Source organism: Helianthus annuus, chromosome 7 (genome assembly GCF_002127325.2).
Source record: "Helianthus annuus cultivar XRQ/B chromosome 7, HanXRQr2.0-SUNRISE, whole genome shotgun sequence".
Classification (NCBI taxonomy): Eukaryota; Viridiplantae; Streptophyta; class Magnoliopsida; order Asterales; family Asteraceae; genus Helianthus; species Helianthus annuus.
In genome coordinates, this window is record NC_035439.2 from 95,508,013 (window position 1) to 95,531,193 (window position 23,181).

Sequence of the window (23,181 nt, forward strand, 5' to 3'; positions counted from 1 at the left end):
AATGCAACTGTTCGTCAATAGTGAGTTCCTTCACAGGAACTATGAGGGTCTCATCTGACAGACACTTCTTCAGATTCGACACGTGGAAAACGTTATGAACTGCACCGAGTTCTGCTGGTAGGTTCAGTTTGCAGGCCACTTTGCCTATTCTTTCAATGATCTCGAACGGTCCAACGTACCGCGGATTGAGTTTTCCCCGTTTGCCAAAACAAACCACACCCTTCCAGGGTGAGACTTTGAGTAGCACTCGATCCCCAACTTGGAACTCGAGCGGTTTTCTGCGCTTATTAGCGTAACTTTTCTAACGGTCACAAGCCGCCGCCATGCGTTGTCGTATCTGTGCAATTCGTTCAGTAGCATCAACTACCATTTCTGGACCTGTGATTTGACTATCCCCCACTTCTGCCCAACAGAGAGGTGACCGACACTTATGTCCATATAATGCCTCGAATGGAGCGGCTTGGATGCTGGTGTAACCCCCATCAAAATCGACCCGTTTTAAAAAGACGGATCCTAAACATTAAACCTCGGAAATTTTTCGCGAAATAAATAATCAATGAAAGGATTTATGCTAATTATTGATTTATCCTATTTGTTTAATCAATTAATTGGTTAATAATTTAAACTATTAATTTCATAGTTTAACCTTTAATATAAACTAGTATTGTATTTATAACCAAGATTAGTTAATACAAGTTAAGGGTTAGTATTGATATGAATTATTAATTTGGAAACAAAATACTAAACTTTAACCTATAAATTAACGAGTTCGTTATGTGACATTCTAATTATCTAGGATAACATATCCTGTTCGTTCACTTGGATTATTCTCCATCCTTGCTCGTACGTTCTTACAAGAAAGCGCAACGCAATCAATGTGAGTATACATGACCCATTTTCGTTTTACACTTTTTGGGTGCAATATGTATTACTTATCAAACTAAACCATCACATCAAACATTTTATGCACACTCTATCCATACTCTATGTGATACATTTTAATCATGTTAGACATGTTATGCTACTGTAAACTCTCATGACTATGTGTTCATTAACTTTGCAAGCCTCCCCTAACAATGGTAGCGCTATAGGTTGAGAAACGCCCCTCCCGTTATATTAACAGGTATTGTTAGGTTAAACTATGTTAAAACCACCCATACTCTTTTGGGTAGGCACGTTAATTGCGTTAAACTTTGGTTTGGACACGTAGAGTAACATCGTTTCGAGTATACTGTCAATATGATATTGTATTTCACATTTGGATATGAGCAACATTTTAAACACGTATTATGCTATGTATGAAAACTTGTATACTCGCCAACATGTTTTTGTTGATTGTACTTTAATACATATTGCAGGTTGATGTTCAAGAAATAAAGAAATCAAGCTAGGATGGAACTAGAAACCCATTTTAGCATAGTATTTTATTATGTTTGAATTATGATGTACTTGAAAACAATGTATTCCCATTTGATATTTATGAAATGAATTTAATTCATATTGTCACAATAGTGTTATGTTGTTTTGAGCAATTTGTACGTCTTATCCCGATGTTTCCGCTATCGGTTGGGGTGTGACAGATTGGTATCAGAGCCATAACTATAGGGAATTAGGTAGGATTGCCTTACTTTTGTCTAGTCTATAGTAGGAGTACTCTGATACCAGTTTGGTATCAGAGCCATAACTATAGGGAATTAGGAATGCCTTGCCTAGTCTATAGTTTTAGAGCTTATTCACTATGTGTTGCTTAAGACAACTTCCTTTCTATCTTCTTTGCTTCCCTCTACTTTCTTGGACTCTTAATATACATGCCTTTCCTAAGGCTAACACAATACACACTTGGAAGCTTTGAAGACACTCTTATAACACAATCTAAATGACTTACCAAAATAGGGGTGATTCCCACATTTGGTGATGACTTTCATTCAGCTATACTTTGAATTTTGCACGAAATCTACCCTTAACTTAGGAGTGATATCCAAATCTTGAAGGGAATTTCCATTTCATATTCTAGTGGACCCTTATCTCTTGATAAGTACTAACCACATTAGGGTTCGATGTTATCAAGTTAGAGGTGAAACTCGCATCTTGTTTAACTAGTCCCACTCCTCGATTTTCTCTCTCGCCAAAGTTTCGATTTTCCCAATCGTTTAAGGACGTGTAGTAACTGGAAGGACAAATATCGTTAGTCGCTCCTCGATGAGAGTATTTGTCCATTAGGCCAAAGCACGTTTCCTTAATTCGAGAAGGACTTCGATTCACTTTGGAATTGTCGTATGTTACGTTCCGTGACAATCCATGTTTTATGTTAAATCTTTTTTATGCTATCTTAATTTTCATGTGTTTTACATTTGTACGATATATCATTTTAATCTAATACATGCATGCTAGTATGTTATACTGGATTCGTGATTACTGGGTTATTCTTATGTGATGAACTTGTCTTTTAACCCACACCTTAACATGTATAGCACTATGCGTAGTGCTATAGGAGTAGCGCCCGCCCGTATTCTAGTGGTCATGTTAAATCAACAACATTACACCCTCTTCGTTGCGACGATGTTGGGTAGTCAACTTTGGGGTACACGATGGGTTGACCTGTTTATTCACATGCCAGTGATACGTTAATCTTGTTAACTAAGTATGTGATGTGGATTGTTCTAAATTTTTATGCTCATACTCATATTTCCAAAAATGGAAGCTTATCCTAAAGATAGGAGTGATTTCCTTACCTTGGCGATTAGCTTCGCTCAATTATCAACTTCACCAATGAGCTAGGGGTGATTTCCTTACCTCAATGAAACTTTATAATTGAACGTTGCTTTCAAGCTTGGAGACATGAATCGCACTATCTTCGCAATTTAAAACAAATAATGATAATCTCTCGTGAACATACTAAATTTACGATACTTTCATTATCTATGTTACACTACGTGAAATTTTTAATTATACTATGTGAAACCAGTTGAACCTTTTACATTCTATGTGAAACTATCTGCTATGTGAAACTATTTGAAACTATATGCTATGTGACGCATTCATGAAAACAATTTTTCTTAAACAAAAACATTTTGATCAAGTGTCATCTATTCTTTCTTTTGAAACATTAAAAGTCTTCCTCTTAGATTTCGAGGACGAAATCTCCTAAAGTAGGGGAGCCTGTAACCCCCGTCAAAATCGACCCGTTTCAAAATTCGACCCGTTTTAAAAAGACGGATCCTAAACATTAAACCTCGGAAATTTTTCGCGAAATATATAATCAATGAAAGGATTTATGCTAATCATTGATTTATCCTATTTGTTTAATCAATTAATTGGTTAATAATTTAAACTATTAATTTCATAGTTTAACCTTTAATATAAACTAGTATTGTATTTATAACCAAGATTAGTTAATACAAGTTAAGGGTTAGTATTGATATGAATTATTAATTTGGAAACAAAATACTAAACTTTAACCTATAAATTAACGAGTTTGTTATGTGACATTCTAATTATCTAGGATAACATATCCTGTTCGTTCACTTGGATTATTCTCCATCCTTGCTCGTACGTTCTTACAAGAAAGCGCAACGCAATCAATGTGAGTATACATGACCCATTTTCGTTTTACACTTTTTGGGTGCAATATGTATTACTTATCAAACTACACCATCACATCAAACATTTTATGCACACTCTATCCATACTCTATGTGATACATTTTAATCATGTTAGACATGTTATGCTACTGTAAACTCTCATGACTATGTGTTCATTAACTTTGCAAGCCTCCCCTAACAATGGTAGCGCTATAGGTTGAGAAACGCCCCTCCCGTTATATTAACGGGTATTGTTAGGTTAAACTATGTTAAAACCACCCATACTCTTTTGGGTAGGCACGTTAATTGCGTTAAACTTTGGTTTGGACACGTAGAGTAACATCGTTTCGAGTATACTGTCAATATGATATTGTATTTCACATTTGGATATGAGCAACATTTTAAACACGTATTATGCTATGTATGAAAACTTGTATACTCGCCAACATGTTTTTGTTGATTGTACTTTAATACATATTGCAGGTTGATGTTCAAGAAATAAAGAAATCAAGCTAGGATGGAACTAGAAACCCATTTTAGCATAGTATTTTATTATGTTTGAATTATGATGTACTTGAAAACAATGTATTCCCATTTGATATTTATGAAATGAATTTAATTCATATTGTCACAATAGTGTTATGTTGTTTTGAGCAATTTGTACGTCTTATCCCGATGTTTCCGCTATCGGTTGGGGTGTGACAGATTGGTATCAGAGCCATAACTATAGGGAATTAGGTAGGATTGCCTTACTTTTGTCTAGTCTATAGTAGGAGTACTCTGATACCAGTTTGGTATCAGAGCCATAACTATAGGGAATTAGGAATGCCTTGCCTAGTCTATAGTTTTAGAGCTTATTCACTATGTGTTGCTTAAGACAACTTCCTTTCTATCTTCTTTGCTTCCCTCTACTTTCTTGGACTCTTAATATACATGCCTTTCCTAAGGCTAACACAATACACACTTGGAAGCTTTGAAGACACTCTTATAACACAATCTAAATGACTTACCAAAATAGGGGTGATTCCCACATTTGGTGATGACTTTCATTCAGCTATACTTTGAATTTTGCACGAAATCTACCCTTAACTTAGGAGTGATATCCAAATCTTGAAGGGAATTTCCATTTCATATTCTAGTGGACCCTTATCTCTTGATAAGTACTAACCACATTAGGGTTCGATGTTATCAAGTTAGAGGTGAAACTCGCATCTTGTTTAACTAGTCCCACTCCTCGATTTTCTCTCTCGCCAAAGTTTCGATTTTCCCAATCGTTTAAGGACGTGTAGTAACTGGAAGGACAAATATCGTTAGTCGCTCCTCGATGAGAGTATTTGTCCATTAGGCCAAAGCACGTTTCCTTAATTCGAGAAGGACTTCGATTCACTTTGGAATTGTCGTATGTTACGTTCCGTGACAATCCATGTTTTATGTTAAATCTTTTTTATGCTATCTTAATTTTCATGTGTTTTACATTTGTACGATATATCATTTTAATCTAATACATGCATGCTAGTATGTTATACTGGATTCGTGATTACTGGGTTATTCTTATGTGATGAACTTGTCTTTTAACCCACACCTTAACATGTATAGCACTATGCGTAGTGCTATAGGAGTAGCGCCCGCCCGTATTCTAGTGGTCATGTTAAATCAACAACATTACACCCTCTTCGTTGCGACGATGTTGGGTAGTCAACTTTGGGGTACACGATGGGTTGACCTGTTTATTCACATGCCAGTGATACGTTAATCTTGTTAACTAAGTATGTGATGTGGATTGTTCTAAATTTTTATGCTCATACTCATATTTCCAAAAATGGAAGCTTATCCTAAAGATAGGAGTGATTTCCTTACCTTGGCGATTAGCTTCGCTCAATTATCAACTTCACCAATGAGCTAGGGGTGATTTCCTTACCTCAATGAAACTTTATAATTGAACGTTGCTTTCAAGCTTGGAGACATGAATCGCACTATCTTCGCAATTTAAAACAAATAATGATAATCTCTCGTGAACATACTAAATTTACGATACTTTCATTATCTATGTTACACTACGTGAAATTTTTAATTATACTATGTGAAACCAGTTGAACCTTTTACATTCTATGTGAAACTATCTGCTATGTGAAACTATTTGAAACTATATGCTATGTGACGCATTCATGAAAACAATTTTTCTTAAACAAAAACATTTTGATCAAGTGTCATCTATTCTTTCTTTTGAAACATTAAAAGTCTTCCTCTTAGATTTCGAGGATGAAATCTCCTAAAGTAGGGGAGCCTGTAACCCCCGTCAAAATCGACCCGTTTCAAAATTCGACCCGTTTTAAAAAGACGGATCCTAAACATTAAACCTCGGAAATTTTTCGCGAAATATATAATCAATGAAAGGATTTATGCTAATCATTGATTTATCCTATTTGTTTAATCAATTAATTGGTTAATAATTTAAACTATTAATTTCATAGTTTAACCTTTAATATAAACTAGTATTGTATTTATAACCAAGATTAGTTAATACAAGTTAAGGGTTAGTATTGATATGAATTATTAATTTGGAAACAAAATACTAAACTTTAACCTATAAATTAACGAGTTTGTTATGTGACATTCTAATTATCTAGGATAACATATCCTGTTCGTTCACTTGGATTATTCTCCATCCTTGCTCGTACGTTCTTACAAGAAAGCGCAACGCAATCAATGTGAGTATACATGACCCATTTTCGTTTTACACTTTTTGGGTGCAATATGTATTACTTATCAAACTACACCATCACATCAAACATTTTATGCACACTCTATCCATACTCTATGTGATACATTTTAATCATGTTAGACATGTTATGCTACTGTAAACTCTCATGACTATGTGTTCATTAACTTTGCAAGCCTCCCCTAACAATGGTAGCGCTATAGGTTGAGAAACGCCCCTCCCGTTATATTAACGGGTATTGTTAGGTTAAACTATGTTAAAACCACCCATACTCTTTTGGGTAGGCACGTTAATTGCGTTAAACTTTGGTTTGGACACGTAGAGTAACATCGTTTCGAGTATACTGTCAATATGATATTGTATTTCACATTTGGATATGAGCAACATTTTAAACACGTATTATGCTATGTATGAAAACTTGTATACTCGCCAACATGTTTTTGTTGATTGTACTTTAATACATATTGCAGGTTGATGTTCAAGAAATAAAGAAATCAAGCTAGGATGGAACTAGAAACCCATTTTAGCATAGTATTTTATTATGTTTGAATTATGATGTACTTGAAAACAATGTATTCCCATTTGATATTTATGAAATGAATTTAATTCATATTGTCACAATAGTGTTATGTTGTTTTGAGCAATTTGTACGTCTTATCCCGATGTTTCCGCTATCGGTTGGGGTGTGACAGATTGGTATCAGAGCCATAACTATAGGGAATTAGGTAGGATTGCCTTACTTTTGTCTAGTCTATAGTAGGAGTACTCTGATACCAGTTTGGTATCAGAGCCATAACTATAGGGAATTAGGAATGCCTTGCCTAGTCTATAGTTTTAGAGCTTATTCACTATGTGTTGCTTAAGACAACTTCCTTTCTATCTTCTTTGCTTCCCTCTACTTTCTTGGACTCTTAATATACATGCCTTTCCTAAGGCTAACACAATACACACTTGGAAGCTTTGAAGACACTCTTATAACACAATCTAAATGACTTACCAAAATAGGGGTGATTCCCACATTTGGTGATGACTTTCATTCAGCTATACTTTGAATTTTGCACGAAATCTACCCTTAACTTAGGAGTGATATCCAAATCTTGAAGGGAATTTCCATTTCATATTCTAGTGGACCCTTATCTCTTGATAAGTACTAACCACATTAGGGTTCGATGTTATCAAGTTAGAGGTGAAACTCGCATCTTGTTTAACTAGTCCCACTCCTCGATTTTCTCTCTCGCCAAAGTTTCGATTTTCCCAATCGTTTAAGGACGTGTAGTAACTGGAAGGACAAATATCGTTAGTCGCTCCTCGATGAGAGTATTTGTCCATTAGGCCAAAGCACGTTTCCTTAATTCGAGAAGGACTTCGATTCACTTTGGAATTGTCGTATGTTACGTTCCGTGACAATCCATGTTTTATGTTAAATCTTTTTTATGCTATCTTAATTTTCATGTGTTTTACATTTGTACGATATATCATTTTAATCTAATACATGCATGCTAGTATGTTATACTGGATTCGTGATTACTGGGTTATTCTTATGTGATGAACTTGTCTTTTAACCCACACCTTAACATGTATAGCACTATGCGTAGTGCTATAGGAGTAGCGCCCGCCCGTATTCTAGTGGTCATGTTAAATCAACAACATTACACCCTCTTCGTTGCGACGATGTTGGGTAGTCAACTTTGGGGTACACGATGGGTTGACCTGTTTATTCACATGCCAGTGATACGTTAATCTTGTTAACTAAGTATGTGATGTGGATTGTTCTAAATTTTTATGCTCATACTCATATTTCCAAAAATGGAAGCTTATCCTAAAGATAGGAGTGATTTCCTTACCTTGGCGATTAGCTTCGCTCAATTATCAACTTCACCAATGAGCTAGGGGTGATTTCCTTACCTCAATGAAACTTTATAATTGAACGTTGCTTTCAAGCTTGGAGACATGAATCGCACTATCTTCGCAATTTAAAACAAATAATGATAATCTCTCGTGAACATACTAAATTTACGATACTTTCATTATCTATGTTACACTACGTGAAATTTTTAATTATACTATGTGAAACCAGTTGAACCTTTTACATTCTATGTGAAACTATCTGCTATGTGAAACTATTTGAAACTATATGCTATGTGACGCATTCATGAAAACAATTTTTCTTAAACAAAAACATTTTGATCAAGTGTCATCTATTCTTTCTTTTGAAACATTAAAAGTCTTCCTCTTAGATTTCGAGGACGAAATCTCCTAAAGTAGGGGAGCCTGTAACCCCCGTCAAAATCGACCCGTTTCAAAATTCGACCCGTTTTAAAAAGACGGATCCTAAACATTAAACCTCGGAAATTTTTCGCGAAATATATAATCAATGAAAGGATTTATGCTAATCATTGATTTATCCTATTTGTTTAATCAATTAATTGGTTAATAATTTAAACTATTAATTTCATAGTTTAACCTTTAATATAAACTAGTATTGTATTTATAACCAAGATTAGTTAATACAAGTTAAGGGTTAGTATTGATATGAATTATTAATTTGGAAACAAAATACTAAACTTTAACCTATAAATTAACGAGTTTGTTATGTGACATTCTAATTATCTAGGATAACATATCCTGTTCGTTCACTTGGATTATTCTCCATCCTTGCTCGTACGTTCTTACAAGAAAGCGCAACGCAATCAATGTGAGTATACATGACCCATTTTCGTTTTACACTTTTTGGGTGCAATATGTATTACTTATCAAACTACACCATCACATCAAACATTTTATGCATACTCTATCCATACTCTATGTGATACATTTTAATCATGTTAGACATGTTATGCTACTGTAAACTCTCATGACTATGTGTTCATTAACTTTGCAAGCCTCCCCTAACAATGGTAGCGCTATAGGTTGAGAAACGCCCCTCCCGTTATATTAACGGGTATTGTTAGGTTAAACTATGTTAAAACCACCCATACTCTTTTGGGTAGGCACGTTAATTGCGTTAAACTTTGGTTTGGACACGTAGAGTAACATCGTTTCGAGTATACTGTCAATATGATATTGTATTTCACATTTGGATATGAGCAACATTTTAAACACGTATTATGCTATGTATGAAAACTTGTATACTCGCCAACATGTTTTTGTTGATTGTACTTTAATACATATTGCAGGTTGATGTTCAAGAAATAAAGAAATCAAGCTAGGATGGAACTAGAAACCCATTTTAGCATAGTATTTTATTATGTTTGAATTATGATGTACTTGAAAACAATGTATTCCCATTTGATATTTATGAAATGAATTTAATTCATATTGTCACAATAGTGTTATGTTGTTTTGAGCAATTTGTACATCTTATCCCGATGTTTCCGCCATCGGTTGGGGTGTGACAGCTGGTGTGGTAACTGTTGTTGTACGAAAACTACACTAACGGGAGATGTTTTTCCCAGCTGTTGCCGAAATCGATTACACATGCACGTAACATGTCTTCCAGAGTTTGAATAGTGCGCTCAGATTGCCCATCCGTCTGAGGGTGATAAGCTGTGCTCATGTCTAACCGAGAGCCAAAAGATTTGTGCATCGCTTGCCATAGTTCTGAGGTGAATCGTGCATCACGATCCGAAATAATAGAGGTTGGCACTCCATGCCTCGAAACAACTTCTTTCAAGTATACGTCTGCTAATGTAGAGAACTTGTCAGTTTCCTTGATAGCCAAGAAGTGAGCAGACTTTGTGAGTCGATCCACGATCACCCAAATAGTATCGTTCCCACGCTGGGATCTAGGTAGGCCAGTAACGAAATCTATGGAAATTTCCTCCCATTTCCATTGTGGTATCTTTGGTTGCTGGAGTAGGCCTGATGGTTTCTGGTATTCCGTCTTGACCCTCGCACAGGTCAAACACTTGCTGACGTAAGTTGCTATGTGGGCCTTCATGCTAGGCCACCAGTACGTAGTTCTAAGATCGAGGTACATTTTGTCCGAACCTGGATGTACTGAGTAGCGAGACTTGCGAGCTTCATCCATTACCAGCTCGCGTAAATTGCCATAATGTGGAACCCAAATGCGTACTTTTACATATTAAGCGTCGTCTTCCCTTTGTTCTAATCGTTTCCTTGAGCCGCGTAAGGCTTCAGCCCTGACGTTTTCTGGTTTCAATGCTTCTACCTGAGCATCTCGTATCTGTGCAGGAAGACTAGACTGAATTGTGAGTTGTAGTGCTCGCACGCGTCTAGGTAGAGTGTCCTTTCGACTGAGAGCGTTAGCCACAACGTTGGCTTTGCCTGGATGGTACTTGATGGCACATTCGTAATCGTTAAGTAGCTCAACCCATCGACGTTGGCGCATGTTCAATTCCTTCTACTTGAAAATATGCTCGAGACTCCTGTGATCGGTGTAGATGGTGCACCTGGTACCGTACAGGTAGTGTCGCCATATCTTAAGCGCGAAAACAACAACCCCAAGTTCTAGATCATGTGTAGTGTAGTTCCGTTCGTGAACTTTAAGTTGCCGCGAAGCGTAGGCAATGACTTTATCCCGTTGCATCAATACACAACCAAGACCCTGTATTGATGCGTCACAATAGACCACAAAATCATCCGTGCCCTCTGGCAATGAGAGAATAGGTGCGCTACAGAGCCTATCCTTTAGGTGTTGAAAAGTCGTTTCTTGTGTATTACTCCAACGATAGGTAACACCTTTCTGTGTCAGTAATGTAAGTGGCTGTGCGATCTTGGAGAAGTCTTTAATGAACCGTCTGTAATAACCCGCCAAACCCAAGAATTGGCGTATTTCCGTTGGTGTACGCGGCGCAGGCCAGTTCCTGATCGAATCTACCTTAGATGGATCAACGTGAATCCCATCTTTTTTTACCACATGACCTAGAAAGTGAACTTCACGAAGCCAGAAGTCGCATTTAGACAACTTGGCGTATAGTTGCTCTGTCCGAAGAAGTTCCAGGATAAGTCGTAGATGCTGTTCGTGTTCCTCCTGACTCTTGGAGTAGATCAGGATGTCGTCGATGAATACAATCACAAACTTGTCTAAATAGGGCTTGCACACCCTGTTCATAAGATCCATGAAAACTGCAGGCGCGTTCGTTAGCCCGAATGGCATGACGAGAAACTCGTAGTGGCCGTAGCGAGTTCTGAATGTTGTCTTAGAGACGTCCTCATCCCCATCCCGGACTCTCAGCTGATGGTAACCTGACCTCAGGTCAATCTTGGAGTAGTAGCTCAACCCTTGAAGCTGGTCGAACAAGTCGTCAATACGCGGCAGAGGGTAGTGGTTCATCACTGTCACCTTGTTTAGTTCGCGATAATCTATGCACATCCTGAAAGTTCCATCTTTCTTCTTCATAAATAGTACTGGAGCTCCCCAGGGCGAAGAGCTAGGACGAATAAAACCCTTATCCAAGAGTTCTTGCAGTTGCTTAGACAGTTCTTCCAGTTCGGTTGGAGCTAATCGATATGGTGCGCGAGCTATAGGTGCTGCTCCAGGAGCTAGTTCAATCTGGAATTCGACCTGGCGATGAGGCGGTAGACCAGGTAAGTCTTCAGGAAACACTTGAGTAAACTCACGTACAACTGGGATATCCTCTAATCTCTTCTCCTTTGTTGATGCATCAGTAACAAGTGCCAAAATGGCAGTGTGACCCTTTCGCAAACACTTCTGAGCCTTCAGAAAGGAGATGATACCGACTACGGCACCACTCTTGTCGCCTTGAATTTCGAGAGGTTCTTTGCCAGAACGGGGAATACGAACTATCTTCTCCTTGCATAGAATCTCTGCTTGCTGCCGGGATAACCAATCCATACCAATAACGATGTCGAAACTACCCAGAACTATAGGAATGAGGTCGATGGAGAAAGTCTGACCGGCTAAGACGATGTTACAACCTTTGACTACATATGTGGCCTCTACACTTTTACCATTGGCTAACTCTACGACATGTTTGGTGTTTAAGGGTGTTGGTGTACGTTTTAACATTTGGCTAACTTTCAAAGACATATAACTGGTATCCGCACCCGAATCAAACAGTACAGTAACATAAAAGTCGTCAAGAAGAAACTTACCCATAACCACGTTGGGATCATTCCGGGCGTCACCCTGCCCCAGCACAAAAGCACGTCCCCTAGCTTCGTTGTCGTTGTTGTTTCCCCCGTTGTTGTTGTTGCCATTGCCCTGTTTGTTGTTATTGTTGTTGTTCTGGTTCTGGTTTAACTGGGGGCAGTCGCGTTTAAAGTGGCCTTCAGCACCACATTGATAGCATCCTCTGTTGCCTCGCTGCTGTTGCTGCTGCTGGTTTCGTGGAGCAGGTGGTTGTTGCTGCTGATTCTGGTTCGCAGGTCGAGAGCTTCTACAATCCTTAGCCTCATGACCCATCTTGAGGCACCGCTGACAGCGACCTTTGTTGCACTGACTGTTGTGGTGCTTGTGGCAAGTATTGCACCTTGGGAGATTGCCTCGATATCCACCCTGTCTTTGATTGCCCGAAGATTGCTGACCAGGGCTCTGGTAGTTATCTGTCTTGCGCTGTTGAACTTGTGACTGAGCTGTAGCGGAACCCTTGCTGGAATCCCCATCCCATTTCCGCTTGTTGTCACTGGGAGTAGCGGAAGTAGTAGCACCGGTAGCACTGATACGTTTAGGCAGCCTGTCTTGTTCCACTGCCTGATCCGTGAGGCGATGAGCAAGACGCTGAATATCCTGGATGTTAGCAAGGTTGGCCGATGTCACATGGCTTTGAATTTCTGGTGCCAACCCCTTGAGATACAACTCAATATGTCTGATAGGAGGGTCCACCATAGTTGGACACGGAACGGCCAGCTCGTTTGACCTTTTAGTATATGCCTCAATTTCCGACCCAGTCATCTTCAAATGAAAGAACTCCACCTCTAACTTGTGGATGTCGTCACGTGTGCAATATTCCCTTTTGATCAGCTCCTTGAAATCATTCCAAGGAGTGGCGTTAGCAGCTGCCAATCCTAAAAGTTGAACTATCGCATTCCACCAAGTCAGCGCGATTCCTTCCAGTGTGTCAGTGGCGTACTTCACTCTGCGAGCCTCAGGGCATTCACACATTTCAAACACAGACTCTAGCTTTTCAAACCAATGGAGGAGTCCCACTGCCCCCCCCCCCCCGGTGCCACTGAAGGTGCTTGGACGACAGTCCATGAAGTTCTTGAAAGTGCAAACAGGTGGCTGAGCGTGTTGACCTGCTTGTGCGGCTGCAAGTGCCGCAGCAACCTGTTCGTTGATAAGAGCCGTCAACTAGGCTTGTGTCAAGTTAATACGTCCAGCCATGATCTTCATTGCAAAGGTAACGTACGTGAGAGAGTGTTCGCAAATAGTGCGATGACAGAAGAGAGTAAGCACACAAGTGTTCTCAAGCAATAACATATAGTAGGCAATGTAATCTAAGCATATCACGAGCAAAGTTCTATGTAATTCTAGCAAGTAAGTAAAGTAACATGAATAGTAGTACCTATGATGTTGAGCCTTGCACGTGGAGCGAAGCGTCGTTGTGGATCGTTGAGCACTGTACTGGTTATATTCTGGTTTTAATAAAACGTTTTCCCCAAATTAAAACCAAGTTCTCTATAACCAATGGCTCTGATACCAATCTGTCACACCCCCAAAATCCACATCGCGGAGTATCACCGCTTGAAGGCGTGACTGACCAGGATCAAGCCACCAATCATATTGAACATATAAGTATTAAGTAAAAGTAATTGTACTTCAACCAACCAACTAAATATGAAAGGTGTTCCAAACACAAGTAATATGTCAATGTTTAACGAAAGCGTAAAAATAAACCCAACATAAGTAAGAGTATGAAATGTCAAAATGTTTAATCAAAGCAAACACGATCCTTGTCCACAACGACCGCGCCTCCCAGTGCAAGCTCCATGTATACCTAACGACCTGCAAGGCATGTAACAGAGAGTCAACAACTAGTTGAGCGAGTTCACAGTGGGTTGTTTAGTAATAATGTTTGTTTCATAAATCGTTTGTTTGTTTAGTAACCCATGCATCGTTATTAATTACATCGCGGCCCTCCAGGCATGTGTGCGAAGGTTAGTGGGGGTTTCCCATGTATTGTAGACTAGTTTATTTATATCGCGGCCCTCCAGGCATGTGTGCGAAGATTAGTATAAGTATCGCGGCCATACAAGGCATGTGTGCAAAGAACAGTATCAGTATCGCGGCCGTTACAGGCATGTATGCGAAGAGTAGTGGGGGCTTCCCCATGTATCACTAGTCTAACAGTATCTATATGTGACCTTTCCCAACCGAGGCCAGTAATTCATAATTCCCAATAACAACATAAGTACAGATAATCATCCAATCCCATCCCCTACCCCGGGAATCCCATGCCTTGGTAAGAGTGTGAACTCACCTTGGTTTGCTCGGTATGCTAAATATGTGCTCACAGTTAATCAATCTCGTCCTAAAGTACGTAAGTGTACAAATCAGTTTGCATTCATGAGGTTCACGTAATAGCACAATCAGTGTTCACCAAGTAGCACATAATCACGAAATCAACATCATTCACGTCATGCATAACATCTAACAGCAGTCAGTTAACTCAATTAAGCTTTAACAGAAATAGTTTAGTTACAGTGCAGATTATCCAATCGGCGAAACACCCTCTGTTTCGCCGTGCCCTCTTTGACGAAACCCATCCCTTTCGTCGTACTTATCCTTGGCGAAACACCCTGTTTCGTCATATCCGATTCGCCATGGTTGGTCTCGACGAAACACATCTGTTTCGTCGTTACCATCGTTTCGTCATCAAGTATCTGTTTCGTCATAATGCGTTTCGTCTGAATGTCAGTTACGTTGAATAACAGTTACACAAATCTCACAAATCTCAGAATTCATCTAACAATCATTAAGTCCGAACAACTCATGGAAACATTCAATCATCATATCATCGTCAACAAGCATACACGATCGATCTTATTATCCAATTTTCATGACAGTTAACATACGAAATCATATGAATTACCAACTCATTGTGAAAACAAGATCATCACTAAAATAATCAATGGCCGACAAGTGTAAATCACCTCAAAAGATTATTGGGCCATTTTGTTTGGGTGGGTTTGACTAATGTTATGTTGAATAAAGAGTCACATGCAAGCTAGCCGACAATTCCTATGCCATCACATGCAAATCATTAAATTTGGTTGCACCTTCAATACAATTCACATGCATAATCATTTGTTCATCCATCACTATCAAATCATATAATCATAAGACTTCATAATAGCAGTTAATATGTGATAACACAAACAATTCATGATGATTTCAAAAAAACATATATTAGTAGTAGATTACTAACCTAATCAGAGAAGACAGTAAATCAATCAATGAGTGCAGCTCGAATACTCACGTCTGCCGTTCGGTTTCAAGGAGAGCGAGAGAGAGAATATGAGGGGTGATTAGGGTTTACTCATTAACCGAATTTTAACACAAAAAGGTCAATATCAAAACATGTACTTTGTTCGCTACTGGGCCGAAGCCCAGTTCTGTTTTTGCCGGCCCGCTTCGAGAGGAGGCTGATTTCGGGTGGCGAGTTTATTTCGAGTGGGGGGGGGGGGGGGGTTTCGGCTAGAAAGTGTTTGGTCAAAGTTCCCCTTTAATTATACATAACACCATATTATCATGACCATATATATAACATACCAACCACAATACGGTTTAACATATTTCAAGCGTGTACAGTTGTGAAACAAACAAGTCGTGCAATCAAACAACTTAAACAATTAATAGTGCAATTAATGCGAAGATGGAAATCTTGGAAACTCGAGTTGTCACACTGATGGTTTTTGAATGGTGAAATAAAAATTTCTTAATTGTGTCTAAACTAAGAAACGAATGTTCGAAAGAGATAGTGCGTTATCTCTTAAGGCTGTGAAGAATCGGAATGATGCATCTTCTGTTCACATGCTAGAGTATTGTGGTCTAAAGCATGCTAGACTAATACTTGTTAATTTATATGCTCGACGGAGGTTAAGTTAACTTTAAACATTCAAAATATGTGATGACACGAGAACGAATTTTTTTGCTAAACAAAACTATAAATATAACTTCATTAAAATGCAAGAAATGTGGAGGGAGGAACCATTTAAGAAACAAACCCTTTAGGGTATGTGGAAATGGTACTTGAGAAGTTTTCTCAAACTCGAAATGAAAGGGAGAACATTTCATCACCCCATTGGACGCTATCCAATTACACTTAAATGTGGGGGTGACTTGCATTTGAATGTGGAAATGGTAGTTGAGAAGTTTCTCAAACTCGAAATGAAAGGGAGAACCTTTCATCACCGTATTTGGATGCTATCCAATTACACTTAAATGTGGGGGTGACTTGCATATATTGCAAACGCATGACCAAGTGGAGTACACAATGGTTATATAGAGTCAATCGAGTAGATTGGACTCGAATACCAATTGGTTAGATTCAAAATCTAGTAAGATGTCAGTCATGACACACCAAAGGCATGGTGAAAACGTGTCTAGCCATGAATTGAGTTTCATGTCATTCTAAAGACATGGTACATATCTGGATCCAGGTTGAGATCACGAGTTATAAGTTTTATGAATCGACTAAAAGGCAAAAGTGACTAGCGAGTCAAGAACACGTTAGAACAACTGATCTAAACTGAAAATTATTGTTGTTGACTTAGCGAAGTCGACAAATAATTTTGGATCCAACAACCAGTGGGTTGATAAGAGATCAAGTTGTGGAATGACACTAAAGCCCATGTAAAAGGGACATGAGTTAAACCTAACCTAGCTGCCTGGAGATCCCAAGATCTAGGTTCAATAGGCCAACTTAATCATGAACCGAAGGGTAGTCACTGTGGGGGCATAGCTAATATATATATGTTTATACTAGCAGGGTGTCCGCGCGATGCAGCGGGAGCAACACTTTGTATTGCGGCACTCGTTTCTGGTAGTTTTTTTTATTCGTATAATATTTATGATAATATTATTGTGGTGGATATATGTCATAAGTATTTTACATGTCTAGTAATTTTTTTTTTTTTTTTTTTTTTTTTTTTTTTTTTTTTACGTTTCAAAAAAAAAAGTACTTCAAGAAACCATTGGTGTAATAAAGTAACACACGAATAAGAAAAAATAAGTCTTAAACATAATTAAATGTTATATAAAGTAGCACACAAATAAGGAAAGATAAGTCTTAAACATAAATGTTGAAAACTAAAAGCTCAAGTGTCAATTACTTTGCATCATGAGGTTAAAAATGTAGTAAAAATATGGCTTAAACATCTTAAAGATCTCATCCATATTGTCACACCATCATTTCTCATCATCGAGATCAACGTCCTCTAGAATTTCTTGTATCTACAAATTGGTCAACTCCACTCTCACCTGGAAAAATAGGCTAAGAATGAAAAATGTTGCAGAGGATAATTATAAAACTAAAAACCCACAAAGTATATATGGCAAGTAAGAGCATGATATAAGGTAGCATTTTAGCATTTTGTATGCTGTAATTAGGTGTTTTTTTTTGTCATTTCGTCATGTAATGGTATGAAAAATTACAATGGTTTTATTTTCACTAACAATCTCTTATAATAAATTTCAGTTTTTTTTTACTAAATTACTTCTTTATTTTCCATATGTAGCGGTCCCAATGATGGATCCTATCCTACCGAGGCATGGTGCGGTCCTAAGGGCACACCCGGTTTTACCCAGCTGTTACCCCAGCGAGTCTCTCGTGTGAGGGCAGTATGGTTTCCGGGGGGGATCAGCTTGCGTGGGGGCCAGGGCCCGATAGAACATCGCGTCCTCAAGTGCAAGGCTGACAGGAGTTTGTCTTTGACAAACTCCCGGTGACAGCTAAGTCATGTACATAGAAAGTCACTCTTTAAAAAAAATATATATAATGTATTAAAATATTTATAACTAATTTTGCTCCTACACTCACACCTCAACCCAACATGATATCGGAATGCAATGATCATTCCATTACTATTCTGATCTCATTACCTAGTTTGTTCCATCAATTTATTATTTGATTATAGCCAGCCAAACAAAACCTAAGAGATGGTGTTGAAAAGAACCTGCCCAAGAAGAAATTCTGCCAGGACATAACAAACTGACCATATACCCATTGCAGTCGTGTATTCAGTTGCACCAAATATGAGCTTAGGTGCATGATAATATGTAGTACAAATGTAGGATATATTTGGTTCCCCCTTTGACCTATTGAACATAGAAAACCTTATCCAATGAAAGCAAAGCTAGAAGATGAAAGGAATATATGTAATATGTCAAAGCTTTACAAACAAGATGAATGATATTTGTGTATTGAAATCTACATATTTTTAAACCAAAACTTACCAGAACTTTTGGACTTCCAAAGTCACAGGATTTGAGCTGGCGAATCTCATTTAGTCATCATAGCTTCCCCTCAACACCTATAACTTTCATTCGCAATAGTTGGATATGTGATTACGCATAGCAAAAGTATGCAATAAAAAGCATTTGAAATAGAATGTAGCAATACTTGTTACCAAACATTTTAATTATTTTTTTTGATGATAAGAACTACATCGGTTGGTGGGTACAACATTTTTCCTAAAATTAGGCTGACATTGATTTTCTCTAATACCACCAGCATCAACATAATGGGAAGCAAAATTTGGCCGTAAAGAAAAAGAAAATGAGAAATGGCATTTTCCAGTTCTGCCTATTGCATAGATAAATTCTCACCAAGACTATAGTTATTATAAATAAATAGCACTACAATCATCTATTAAGTTCTTAGCTTCTTAGTTTGGCACCAAAAGTAAAACTATACAATGATTAATTTATAAAAAAAATGTATCTTAATTGTAAATCATCAATCTAAAAACCAAATTCATCTTTTATTTTTTCATATTTTAATTTTAAAATGAACTCTCTAGTTATTAGAAGAATGTGTAATAACTAACATATTCTTCTTATAGATAGGAATTATGTTGTGTTTAATGCTCACAAAATTGAAATGATATAATGAACCTGTAGCTAATAAAAAGTTGAATATGAATGCTTATTGTATTCAAATTACTAAAGTCAAACTTTTAAATTAAAAGCAATTGAATCTACAGAAACCCATGTTAAACAATGAAAGATGGAATAACTTCACCAAACAACCTCTAGTTGGATCCATACTTGATAGACCAGCACCCAATATATACTACCAAAACCACCACCCAAGTTGCTATCATCGCCAACCATCACTTTTTCGGCAACCGGAGATCAGCGCCGCAGCCGGTAGTCACCACCTCCGCCTCTATTCGTCGAAATAACCAACATCAAACATGGTTAAACTTTAATCTGACCAAAACTACCGACTATAGCTCAGAATGATAATAACAGAAGCCATATCTTACCTCTTCGTGGACCGCACCCGGTATCTTCCATCGTCATTCGATAACTGGTGATCACGTTTGGAACCTAGGCTGCCCATCACTGGATTTTAACACACTCAGATGAACAATAAAAAAGTCAGGAAACATCAAAATATACCTTCGTTGTTTTCCGACTCCGTTGTATCGTTTCTAAATTGGAGAGTAGGGTTTGAGAGTGGCGTGAGGGAGAATTGAAAGTAGGGTTTGAGAAGATAGGAGAGTTTTTTTTGCAGATCTGGCTCTCTTTTTCCCTCTCTCCTTTTCCCCCCTTTCAAAACCTTTTGAAATTTGAAACATGTCACCCGGAAAACCTCCCACTCACCTTCTGTTAAAATTTAACTTATATTATAACATTAAATTAAATTGTGATATCACACATTGCTTTAATCACTTGTATAACGTATCATCTACTTGTACATTTTAATCCGTACATCGATACTGAACAAGACAACTACCGAAACGTCGATAAAAATGTGTAGGTCGTCGTGCTATCTTTGGATTTTTTCTAAACAGTATAGTTTATAAGATATATCAAGAATACTTAAAAAAATTATAAGTTGTTGTGGAGGTTTGAATTGTAACTAATTATCTATAATTTTGATAAAATCTTAGGGATTTAAGTGTAATAAGTTTAGGGCTAAAAAATAAATAGTGTTTAAAAGACCAAACTACCCTCATTTTAGGGGTCTTTCTATAAATAAAGGGAGAAAAAATTCTTATTTTTTTGGGTATGTTAAAATACCTCTCCCTCATGCATTATAATATAGTATAGATATAAGCTAGTGTATATGTTCATATATCCCCCTAAAACTATAAAAGGGTGTTTAAATACGTCCTAGTCCATTCCTATAATATTCAGTGACATTGTTGTGAGGCTAAGCATAATATATGGCTAATTGATTTGTGGAAATCATAGAAAGCCATAATGCTTTTAATGATTCAAAGGAATCACCTATGTGAGAGAGAAGTAGGGTCGCTTCGAATGGTATTATGGGGTGCGCAATCCTAGAGCTCTCGCAGAACCAGGCAAGTGTTCCAGGACCTTAATAGGACACGATAGTGAGGGGATGGCCCGACTAGGGAAAGTATTGTGTGAATGTATATTGTCGCTTACACAAATGGGGGGTTGTTCAAGGACATCACGTCTACAAAACCCTAGTAGACTAAGTATGCTTCACAAAGGAAGGTTCAAAGGCAAAACCTACCTATCCTGCAATACTCGACTGTCGAGGTTTCATCGGGGAATTTTGTGTGTTTAATCGATCTCCATTCATGTGGGGGATTGTTGGAAATTTTAGTGAAAATGAGTTTTTCACTAAATATTTTGGACATCAATAATATTTATATATGTGTTGTATAAATAATTATTTATGGTTTGTGTTTAAACTATGTCCAAATAGAGCTAAGATGAATGAGATATCGAAGCTTGAAGTTGTATGTTTGGAACAAACAAAGATGAATAAAATGGATTAGTTTTATCAACTTGTCCCACATAGGTGGGATGACAAAACTTAAAGTGGTTTATAAGGAGAAGCACTCCTTGTATATTGTTTCCTTAAAGGCAAACACTAGTGGGGATCCTAAAGAGTGCAGAGCACCCTTACTCGTGCACATATGCGCGCGTGACCAATCGAGGCTATAGGCCCTATGTAGTGCACTTTGAACTTCGCACACTGCCTTTGTATTTTTGTCCATGAGCGCGTGGTCAGATACATGGCGGGCCCGCTTATGGCGCACCCTTGGGTGGCGTAGGCGGATGCCATGGCATGTCGATGCGGCACGAGCTCCTTAGGCGCATGGCACACGTCATTGGCTAGGGCGGAGAGTGCAGGTGGCGCACGAGTATGGACGGCGCATGACCGGGTGGCGTCCTGGTATGCGTAGTGGCATCCGTATGGCGCGCAGCTCCATATGGCGTGGCATGAGATCCTTGAAGCGTGGCACGCGGACTGGCGGATCAGTTCTAGCACGCGCACAGGTTTGCAACAGTGGTAAAAGATCTAGTTGGACCTAGTCAAACTAGTTGTTTCAAACCATTTAATTCGTGTCATGATGAATATGACCGTTTTTTACTAACCACTTGAGTCCATTAATTAGAGATTAAAACCTGATTAATTGTCTTGTTAATTACAAGATTTAATATCTTGTTTATTACAAATTGAATGTCTTGTTTTATTACAAGATTAAATGACATTAATCTTGATGTGTGTATATATGAACATGGGAGTTCATATTCTTGGAGTAGAGAGACATACACACATATAGAAAATTTATCTTTGTTCCATGGAAATTTAGAGAAGAGTTTTCTCTAGATTGTTTTAAACAACTTAAATTTTTCCTATTTTATGAACACCATCATACCCGGTGTTATCTCGGGCGCGAGAGCTATCTCCGGCAGTACACATACTGTTCCGGTTGTTGTACCCTGGGAGACAGAACCGTCTGAGAGGAGGCGTGGAATCTGTTTTAAGGGGAGCGTGTTTAACACGTGCCTCAACCAAAACCGTCAACAATGTTGCTTGTCTTGCAGCGGAGGTTTATTCAAGATGGTGCGGTTGAAGTTCTTCCAAAGATGTTGGCTTGAATCAAGATTGGTACAATTATTGTGTATTTTATTTTCATTCATTTGGTTTATGTAACCGGTATTGTACTTGATGAATTTCCCACGAATAACGAGAGTCTCGTTATTATTTATTTTATTAATTTTTTTTAATAAAAAGTGAACCTAATTCCTACAGTGTTTAGAAACGGAAGCAACGATAACATCAGAATGTATGGAGTGGGTCCAGCGTTGAAAACTGTTTGATATACTTGAAGCAGTATAGCTCCACTAAAGCCAAGAAAACCCTGTTCAAATAAAGAAAACCTCTCTCTGTGGTGTCTGCAACTTACCGGACCCACGCTGGAAATTCGAAACTCCTCGGAGCTTGTTCTAATCCACCTCTTGCACATCATCAAAAGGTACAATCTGCAGCATTTATTTTATGTTTGAACAGGGATCAAAACCCCTAACATAAACTCGAAAATCGATACACAATGCGGCCTGAATTTGATGTTAAAAAGGATATGGTATTCGGGTTGGGTAATAAGATGAAGAAGATGATACTCGTCGGAATGCGGCTTGAATATGAAGAAATTAAGCAGCGGCGTGGCAGTGGTGGTTTCGTCCAGTGGCGGATCTAGGATTCGTTCGTAGCGGTAACGTTTTATAAATAAGCGGTAATGAAATCGAAAAAACGTCAATTTTTTCCAAAATTACACTAATTTTACACCACCGCCGGAGTGCCAGGCGGTAGCGGGTGTTACCCCTTGTTAGTGCATAGGTCCGCCCTTGGTTTCATCGGAGGAAGATGACGACAGAGGATGCAATTTGGGTGTTGTGAGGTGGAGAATGGTGGTTGAATAGGTTTTTTTTTGGCCGGATTCCGAGTAAGGTAGGTTTTGATA

The 23,181-nt window shown here is 38.1% G+C and overlaps 1 long non-coding RNA gene across 1 annotated transcript in view; it reads left to right on the plus strand.

Annotated features, from left to right (window-relative positions):
* The window catches only part of LOC110925874, a 29,450-nt gene extending 6,873 nt beyond the window's left edge, over positions 1–22,577 (plus strand). The window contains exons 2-3 of the long non-coding RNA XR_002584833.1: positions 10,023–10,024; positions 22,480–22,577. This is a non-coding gene — a long non-coding RNA (uncharacterized LOC110925874). The remainder of the gene's footprint in view (positions 1–10,022; positions 10,025–22,479) is intronic.
* The last annotated feature ends 604 nt before the right edge of the window (positions 22,578–23,181 follow it).